The sequence below is a fragment of the Trichosurus vulpecula genome, chromosome 4, assembly GCF_011100635.1.
Source record: "Trichosurus vulpecula isolate mTriVul1 chromosome 4, mTriVul1.pri, whole genome shotgun sequence".
NCBI lineage: Eukaryota > Metazoa > Chordata > Mammalia > Diprotodontia > Phalangeridae > Trichosurus > Trichosurus vulpecula.
The window spans coordinates 155515345-155525961 of NC_050576.1; the positions used below are offsets into that span (position 1 = coordinate 155515345).

Genomic DNA, 10617 nt, shown 5'->3' on the forward strand with positions numbered 1-10617 from the left:
ACCACATCTGGGGAACAAGATGTCCATCCCTAAAGGGTCAGATATTACTGGTCTTTTATCAGACACTCCTTGGATCCAATGGATCTATGCCTTTATTTCTGATCTTCAATAAATTATCTATTGATTTTAATAAATTGATTAATTTAACTGTTTTTTCAGCAAACAAAACTATCCCCTTATTTTTAAAAAGACATTGATTTCTATATTTTTTTGGATAACTTATTCAAACTTCTGTTTCCTAGCACCCCCAGCCCCGTGGAATGAATTTTGAAAAAATTATAAAAATTCCTACTGCAAAATTAAATGCAAACCCCATAATAAAAATTTCTTTGGCAACAAAAACATTTGGACAATTTTGCCATGCCATGAATTTTAGGGAGATAAATTTCATTTTGAATATATCTCATCCCTTGAATCAGGAAAATGGCAAGGTTAGTCTTAACTCTTCAGATCTTCATGTTTGACTCAACAAAACCTTAAAGCGAGGGGAATAAAAAACCTAAGGAGGATTAAGCTACCCTTTAGCATTCCTGGGAAGTTGCTGGGAATCATCTTTGGACACCTTGATCATGGACTCAAGCTGCCCAACAAGTTGCCCACCTCCTCACATCTAGTTGTTATTGGTCTTTTGTCAATTTCTCCTTGGAACTAATAGACTTATGCCTTTATTTCTGATTTTAGGTGAACAAATGTATTGATTTACCTTAATAAATCTCATCAAATTTTTATTGATTATTTTTGTAAATCAATCAATTTACCTTTTTTCTGTGAACAAATATATTTCCATATTTTTTAAAAAAGAAATTGATTTCTCTGGTTTGTTTTGGACATTTTCAAAATGATGTTTCCCAGTATCCACCCCCAGGCCCATGGAAGAAAATTGGGAAAATTCTTAAAATAACCAATGGAAAATTCAATCAAAATCTGTACTACCAGTATCTTAGTCTAGAAAACCTTGGTACAATTTAGTCATACTTTATATTTTAAGTACCACACTGCCTTTTGAATTAATCACCTCCCTAGCACTAGAAAAGTAGCAATGTTAGCCTTTAATCTTTATTTTTTTGTTTTTGCCTTTTCAAAATCTCACAGTAATGGAGACAAAAAAGCAAAAGTGGTATCATTCAGGATTCCTGGGAAGTTTCTAGAAGGCATTCTTTTGCCCTGGCATCTGGGAGTTATGAATCCCAGCTCCTAAGGTCCAGGAGATGCTGGTGTGTTAGTCTTTCCTTGGAAACAATTGAACTGTGCCTTTATTTTCTGATTTTAAATGAACAAATTTATTCCTCAACAAATCATAAACCTATTTGTTTATTTATTCCAGTGAGCAAAACTATTGGTTTAAAACAAAAAAAATATATTTCTCCATTTTCAAACATTTCAAACATTTTCAAAATGTTTCCCAGTACCCCCAACTCCTGGATGAAATGTTGAAAAAAATCTAAAAATACTCATTACAAAATTAAATCTAACCCCATATTACAGTACATTTTGGGCAAGGAAAAAACTTTACACATGATTGCATGTAGATATCTTCTTCACAATTGTGACATGATGTAGTTCTGCCTTTCTGATTTTATTCTGTTGGTGGTGTTCCTGCATCAGTCTGCTGGGATCTTCAGATTTTTACAAGAACTGTTTGGTTTCTATGGCCCATACATGAGATGTTTCTGAGGTATTTAGAGTTGCTTTTATGAGGTAGGCTATCTCATGCAACCTCACCCAACGTCTGAATACTTTCATGAGGTCTATCAATTTGTCCTAAGTCCATGGCTATTTCTTTGCTATAGTAGCAAAGAAAGGTCTTTGAATTGACTGGCCCAGGGTCAGTTTTTCTTCTTTTTTTTTTCTTCCTTTTACTTTCTTCCTTCAGTGGAAGAATTGTAGATCAGTTCTCTGGTATTTTGTCCCAATCTAATATTATAGTTAGGAATTTTGAATGCTTCAATAGATCAGATAATTTACAGGGTACTGATTGAGTCATCTCGCCATTATTGACTGTGCTGTGAATGACCTTTCAATCTTCTTATTCTTGACTTGTATTTTCTTTTTAAAAATTAATCTCTTCATCGTGAACTTAAATAACAAAAGAAGAGCATTACCATATATAGAGTAGAACACAAAAGAGGATTGCATATAAACTGTGAATCTTTTATATCACTTGATTTTTGATGAAAAGTAAAATCCATGTTCAAAATTGTCTTGCTTTTCTATGTTTCCTTCTGAACTTCCTTCTATATTTTTCTATATTAAAAAACTCAATGTTTCAATAGAGCTCTTTTTTTTGCTTTATTATTACTAATTTCCCCTCACCCCCTCAAGAAAGAGAAAAACCCTTGTAATATAAAAGCATAGTCCAGCAAAATGAATACACATGTTGTCTGAATTTCTGATCTGCATTCTTCCAGATAACAAGGCAACTATTACAAATACACATTTACATACAATATAAAGGGCAGCTAGGTGGGGCAGTGGAGAGTTAGGTGCCTGGAGTCAGGAAGACCAACTTGAAATCTGGCCTCAGACACTAGTCGTGTGACTGTGGGCTAGTCACTTAACCCTGTTTGCCTCAGTTTCCTCATTTGTAAAATGAGCTGGGGAATGAAATGGCAAACCAGTCCAATATCTCTGCTAGGAAAGCTCTTAAAAGGAGTCATGAAGAGTTGGACAGACAAAAAAAACAACAACAACCTAGAATATAAAAAAAGCTGAATGCATATACAGTGGGGAGGTAGGGGTTGCCACAAAGTGTGATATTTGCTATAATCTTTGTAAGTTGTGAAGTGTATGTGTGTGTGTGTGTGTGTGTGTGTGTGTGTGAGAGAGAGAGAGAGAGAGAGAGAGAGAGAGAGAGAGAGAGAGAGATCAGGATTTAAAAGACTTACATTTTCTTCCCCTACCTAAGACATATTGCCACCAGGTGGTGATAGGCACCTTGTTCACAGCCACGCACTTGAAACAAGGCTTTTGCCAAAGGTCTCATTTGTTTGACATAGAAATTAATATACTTTTAGTCATTCAAAAACATATGTTTCTTCTTTAAAACAGATTAGAGGAAACAAATTTTATCATACCATATATAAAATATACGTAAAGAATTACCTTAAGAAGCAAAACAAAACATCCAATGTATGATTTTTTATATTTCTCTGCCAATCTTTCATTGTCAGAGTCTAAGCTTAATTGCAAGCAGAGAAGTTGATTAGAATACTGTCTATGTCAACCTGAATTCTATCTTGAAATCATGTTTCTCCTTGGTGTTGAAGGGTTAAGTTTTGTGTATGATTATAAGGGAAAATAATTTGTGCTGATCCACAAAGCTGCAAAACAAAAAAGAGGCAATACAGTTAGTTGCTGATAAATTGCAGGATTGCAGGAGACCTCTGGATGGTCTCAAAAACAATGTCTTCAGGTTAAGAAAAAGGACTTAGATCAGTATTATGTCAACTGGGGAACAATGTTTGGTAAAGAGAAGAAGCCAGAATTATTTGATCAAGGTATAACAATTGCGGAGATTTAGGGGGAATTTCATACTCTCTTGCATGGACTACCTTCGTATATGTATTCATCCTTACATGTATGTATTCTGGCTCCTGCATGTGGTGATCAATAAATTTCTTGATAACTTGAAATAATTTCTGCCTCCTAATTTTTACGATCTAGCAGTCTCATGGTTCAATTTGGTGTCAGAAGCCCAAAACCATGGGAATTTTTTCTTCTGGTTGATTAACTTGCACAGTTGCTGTAAAATATCCATTCTAAGCCCACAACATTTAAAGTGTGATATATATTTATGTATAACTATTTAAGTAATTTCATCAAATATATGATGGGCATCTAGGTGGTGCAGTGTATAAAGAGTCAGGAAGACTAGTCTTTACAAGTTCAAATCTGGCTTCAGACATTTACTAGCTTGTGTGACCCCGGGAAAATCGCTTAACCTTTTTCTCATCTGTAAAATGAACTAGAGAAGGAAATGGCAAGAAAACCATAAATGGGGTCACAAAGCATCAGACATAACTGAAAATGACTCAACACCAAAAAAATGAAGTATATTATCTCTTTCGACTAAGCATTTTTATAATGAACTCCTAGTGAGGAAGCTCCCTCTCCTAAGGCATTTTCTCTTCAACTTACAGTTTTACAATTGTTGACTAGGTACTGAGAGGTTAAGAGACTTCTCTCATATGACACAGTCTTAATGTGACTTCCTGGAAGACCACTGAGAAGATAAAATTGATTATTTATCATTTTTATTGATCCTATTTACAGTTAATTGATTTTGTCCTGTAAATGCTTAAAGTCATGTTTCTTTGCCTCTGAAGTTGTTCTGTAATGAATTAAGTTTAGACATCCAGTTTTCCTGCTAGTCACTATTCTATTCTTGCCTCAGGGAATTCTGCTATCCTTGAGAGATGCAGGTGGACTCAGAAGTCTGGTCTAGAATCTTTATACCACCAAGCTATACTTCAAGGATGTTTGGTTTGCTTTCCAAAGAAGTCTGGTCCACTATCTTTTAAACTTGCAGGTGGGCTCAAACAACCACTTCTTGGTCACAGGAGGAAAGGAGGGGGTTGTTGCTAGTCCCTCATTCCCAAATTCTAACCAATCATATTGTCCCCCTTGCCTCAGCTATGTAACCAGTCATGTTACCCTCAACCCCACCATGTCACCTACTCTTTGATGTTCTTTGTTCTAACTATAAAAATGAGTTGTCCTCATCTTTGGTCAACAGAGGAAAATCCGTTTACCCGTTCTATTGGCAGCTAGCATCCCTATTTCTTTTCTTTTATGGAGAACTCCCACAGGGCAAGTGCTCACATGATGGTAAGAAGAAGTGATACAAGGATACTCTTAAGGTCTCTCTTAAGAACTTTGGAATTGATTGTGTGACAGGGGAGATGCTGGCACAGGACCGCCCAGCATGCCCTCATCACAGAAGGTGCTGTGCTCTACGAGCAAAGCAGAAGTGAAGTAGCTAAAAAGAAATGAGTTGCACAAATTTAGAGAATCCCCTCCAGATGTGCAAATGGACTATTTGTGTCTGACTTGTGATAGAGAATTCTGAGCTCATATTGGTCCTTTTTGAGAATGAAGGACAACAACCAGCATCCCTATTAGTAATAAAATGTTATCTTGCTCAAAGAGAATAGGCCTCAGTCTACCTTTGTTGAATAGCACTCATGACACCATTGGACTAAGACTCCTATTGTCCTCTAGAACTCAGGTTACTATGACATCCAGGCCAAGGACCTGGCCATCTGGCATGTGTCCAACAAGTCTCCTCCGCAGCAGTGGAGGAATAGCTCCCTGCTGAGATATCATACCTTCACTAAGTTCTTCAAGAATCAGGGAGGGAACCTGTTTGGCCTTTATCAGGTAAACTGAGTTCCATGGGCCAGGTGGGTAGGGAGCATATCTGGGAAGTGGGCTCAACAGGATCTCCAAACACCTGTCCTCATGGTGTTACTTTATGTCTCCTGAAGAGGTATCCAGTATGTGTTGGACTGATAATGGCTCAGCTGTGCCCGTCATCTATGACTTTGATGATGCAGAAAAAACTGCCAAGTGTTACTTTCCACGAGGCCAGAGTGAGTGTTTGTTATCTGAACTCCAAACCATAATATTACCTGCTATCCTCATCCCTCTGAGCTTAGCACTGTGATGGTGACATGCCCATAAAAGGAATAACATAGTTTTCCTTCAATCCTCAGACAAGCAAGGGGACTTCATTGAGGCCCAGAGCTTAGTTGGACTCTCTGGTGATGTCTATGATTGGTCTTTTCCTTTCTGTCTCCATATGTAGTTATAAAGCATGAGTCCCTGCTCCCAGATGGCTTGCTCTAAATCATTAGAGTGTTAAGCTACAGTCTGGTTTTTAAGGTATGCCACTGAGGGAATCCGGCTAGCAGCTGTTGTGGGGGTGAAAGCCCAACAGCAAGAATGCTACCAGCATGCTGCAAAAGCAAAGGTTCTTTTGATCTGCTTAACTAAGGAAAGCAAGGCTAAGGGGTTGACAAACTTATTTTAATTCAGCATACAAATATCATTCACTTAGTTCAGGGGAAAAAGGCAGCACTCTGTACTTCAGAACAAAATACAAACAAATTACAAACATCAACAGACAGACCTTGTCTGATTCAAATCCCAATGCATAGTTACCAGAGTTTAACAAAGTCTCAGCATCCGGGTTTACGAGCTGGAGTGCTTCTTAGCTACAGCTGCCCAGGAGTCTCCAAACACCACCAACAGTGAGAGCCCTGAGCAAATGGCTCTGTCTTCTCTTCTTATAGGGTTTCAGACATCATCAATCATCATCTGAATGACCAGAACTTAGGCTCCTGTGATTGGCTCTTGAGTTAGCACCTCCCCTTAGTTAGCCCCACCTTGGGCCCCACCTTAGTTACCAATCCACACCCACATAGGTTTTACACCTAATAGGGGTTTGGGCCTGGTTCTTAGCACCTAGTAAGACTCAATGAAATACACTGGATTACTCAAAGGAAACAAAAGCCAAACTCTTCAAGGGCACTTGGGTGATCTAAGTGCTAAGAGCCCATTTTGCTTACCAACACACTGCTCCTTTGAAACTAATCCCTGAATTTTTGTCTTTCACAATGATCAGCCAAATTCTCTTGTGTCTTGGCAGATGAATTGGTTGGAAGTTTTGTCCAGTTCCAGGTATATAATAATAAAAGAGCAGCCAATGCTCTATGTGCTGGAGTGTGAGTTGGATGTAACACTGAACATGTGAGTCCAGGGACCCATCAGAGGGTTTGGAGAGTAGCAATTCAGGAATCTCTGAACCTAGTGGGGTCACATTAGAGCATCGCACTAATTCTAACTCTTTTCAGTCCATTGAAGAGAGAAATAGTAACAAGGGAATACATGATAATTTTTAGCTCACAGATTTAGAAATTTTGGTGGCTTCTGACATCACCTAGTACAAGGTACTCATTTTAAAAAGTAATTTGCATTTCATTTCAATTTTATTCTGAACTTAAACACCAAATAGGAAGTCTAAGGCAAATCATTCCACAGAGGAGGAAATTGAGGCCCAGAGAGGGGAAATTGACTTGACCAAAGTCACACAATGAGGAATAGAGCCTAGATTCAAACCACGGTTCTCTAATTCTAGAATCCAGGGCTTTCTCCTGTGTCCGGGAGAGTCATTAACAAGGACTAAGTGGATGGGTAACTCAAACTAGCTGAAAGGGTCACCAAGGTCTGGGTTGTTGGGAAAGACTTCCCATAAGTGGTAGCATTTGAACTAGGTCTGCAGGGTAATCATTATCTATAATCAAGGAGGAGAGGGGTGGGAACTACAGGCATGGGGACAGCTAGCATTCTGAGGAATCCGATGATCATTTTGTAAGTTCCATACATATCGGTGAGACCAAGGGATTCCATGCATTTCTTTCCCTTGACAGATTCTCTTACTACACATAGTTATCCCATGGTTCTTTCATTGCTATTTTTCTCCTTTGCAGCACTGCATTGGTGGAGGAGGATTCTTCCCAGAAGGGAATCCCAGGCAGTGTGGGGATTTCTCTGCCTTCGACTGGGCTGGCTATGGAACTCACATTGGTTTTAGCAGCAGTCGAGATATAACAGAGGCTGCTGTGCTCCTGTTCTACAGATGATCATTGCTCCATTCTGAAACTAGATATTGGCAGATTCGGGAATGGGTAAGCTCCCTTCTCTCCAAGAATCAACAGGAGATGATTCCTCTGGGCATGGAGCTTGGGGAGAATAATAAATCTCATTAAATCACAACTCTTGGTTCCTGTGTGACCTTGAACAAGGCTCTTAACCTCTCTGGACCTTCTTTTCCTTTTCTGTTCAGTGAGAGAATTGGATTAGATAAGTTCAGAGGTCCCCTCTAACTCTAGACTTATGATACTATGACTATGACTATGGCTGGATAGTTAAAGTATCTATTAAGCACTTACTACATGCCAGATACTGTGCTAAGGACTGGGGATACAAATACAGCTGCAAAGCAGTCCTCAATTGTAATGGGGGTAAGGGAAGAGGGAGGTATAATGCATAAAGAGGAACTGGGAAGCAGTGGGGGTGGGAGGCTATCATCAGTGATATGGAGGTCTGGTGCCTGGCAAGGTGAGATGAAAGCTCACCTATCAGAGCTCAGAATGAGTTGAGAGGCAGAGTCCAAGGTTCTGGTTGGGGGAGATGAGAGTGGTGGCCAGGTTGCAGGCCTGATTTAGAAATGGTAGCCTTTAAGGTCTCTTCTGGCTCTAAATCTTTGAGTTCCTTACTTTAATGTATCTGTTCACAGTCCATTCTTTGAGGTGAGGGCCTGGTTTTCATTTCTGTCTTTGTATCCCCAGGGTTTGGCCAATTCCTTGCACACATTAGATGTTTAAACAGTATTTGTTGGATTTAATTGTATTTTTCCTCTCCTGCTATAGCCCAATATAATTTCTTCCTTCAAATTTACATAATTTCATTATAACAACCTGAATTCATTATCCTCCCACCTTCTTCAATGGCTCTAGCACTTGGTTTAAATTTCTTCTCTACATTTATACCAGCTAGGTGGTACAGTGAATAGAGGGCTGGGCCTATAATCAGGGACACCTGAGTTCAAATCCAGCCTCAGGACACCTACTAACTGTGTTACCCTGGGCAAGTCACTTCACCCTTTTTGCATCAGTTGCTTTGTCAGTAAAATAAGCTGGAGAAGGAAATGGCAAACCACTCACTATCTTTGCCAAGAAAACCCCAGATGGGGTCACAAAGAATCAGACACGACCGAAATGAATGAACAACAATATTCGTGATTAACATCCTTTCTAGAGCTTTTAGGATTTATGTTCCAGAACTTTCTAAGATGATGTTTTTATGATTCCTTAAGCCCTAACAACTTCCTTCTGCACCCAACTGTAACGACTTGCCACCATGGCCACACTTTAGACCTTACTATGACTAGCAAACACATTCTTTCCAAAGTCTTGAACTTTGTCACTTCCTTCTTGTAATAGTTTCCTCTCTTTTTACCTTCCTACTTAAATTAAACCTACATTTCATCCTCACTTTGAACATCTATGTCCTTGACTGCTCCCTATTCTTTCATGTTCACTATCTGCCCAACGCTGGTTTCTTTTGCCTCCTTCCCTCGTCCTCACTGTCATAAGATCAAGTATTTACTCAGTCTAACAATGTAGTTCTGACATTACCCTGTTTCATTTGTTTCCCCTTCTGAACTTCCTTCTGCTCTCTTCTGTGCAATGTTCTTTTACCTCTTTTTCCCCCCATATCATTATCACTACCCTTCTACCTCCCTCCTCAGCTCTTTTAAAATAAAAGCTCTCCATTGTCACAAATAAATATAGTCAAGCAAAATAATCTCGTACATCAGTTGTATCTGAAAATGCATATCTCATTCTTCACATGTAATCTATCACCTTCCTGCCAAGATGAAAATATTGAGAAAACTGTCTGCTGGCACAGACGGATCTTTCTCTCTCTTGCTCTGTGGCCAAATGATGACCTCTGGTGATATTTCTGGCCACTCAAAGCTCACAAAGTTATAATCCATTCTCCTCCATCTCCAATACTCATTCACCTAAGATTAAGGAAGAATAAACACAATGCTGTGCATTCATGGCCATGTGGAGGCCTATGGAGGTGGGAGGATTAGATAGCCACTCCTGCTGACACTACTTCTCTCCATACCTGGAGGTCCACAGTATTTATTTCTCCCCATGTGAAAGGAGAAAGAGAGAGAGAGAGAGAGAGAGAGAGAGAGAGAGAGAGAGAGAGAGAGAGAGAAGGAGGGAGAGACAGAGACAGACACACTGAGACAGAGAGAGGAAGATTTTACCTGTTCATGCCTTTTGTATGAACATTCATTTCCACCACAAGTTTTCCATCACATAAGCCAACAGAAAAGTGTCAAAAACTGCTTGTAGATATTTTGAAAGGAGGCATCTGTCTCTCCACCATACACTTCTGGAAGCAGGCTCACCAAAACTAGTGAGAACCTGGCAGAATGGTCCAAGGAAGGGCCTCATAGTCTGCTCCCTGCCCCCTACGTATGTAAAGTGTTTGCAAACCTCAAAGTGTTAAGTAAATGTTAGCTGTTTTTATTTTAAGTATTTTATGTGACATTTAAAGTTACTAAAAATCTGATTCCTTTTTCCCTTTCCTGTCTTAAACTTTCCTCCCCTCCACCTGCTCTACGAGCCAACTGTCCAGGCCCACTGCAGTTCCAGGAACACTGGCTGTCCTCCAAACCTGGAAGGCTCTCTCTTTCCTCACTTCTGCCTCTTAGAATCCCCGGTTTCCTTCAAGACCAGGGTCAAAGACCACCTCCCATGGGAGGCCTTGCAGGTATCCCCACCATCCCATCCCTGCAGGTACGAGAGCTTTTTCCTCTAAGATCTCCTCATTTGCATCTATTTTTGTTACACTTGCTATCTCCTCCCCTAGAATGGAAGCTCCTTAAAGGTAGGGTCTGTTTTTGCCTTTCTTTGTATCCCCAGTTCTTAGCAGAGTCCTGAACTGATAGTAAACACTGAACAAATATTGTTGGTAAAACTGTCACTGCTGGAACTAAGAGACGGAGGAGTTGTCAGAGCAGGGGAGCTGACC

General features: G+C 39.6%; 1 pseudogene; it reads left to right on the plus strand.

The window, feature by feature from the left end:
* Window positions 1–4924: 4924 nt before the first annotated feature.
* Window positions 4925–7643, plus strand: LOC118846862 (annotated as a pseudogene).
* Window positions 7644–10617: the final 2974 nt, after the last annotated feature.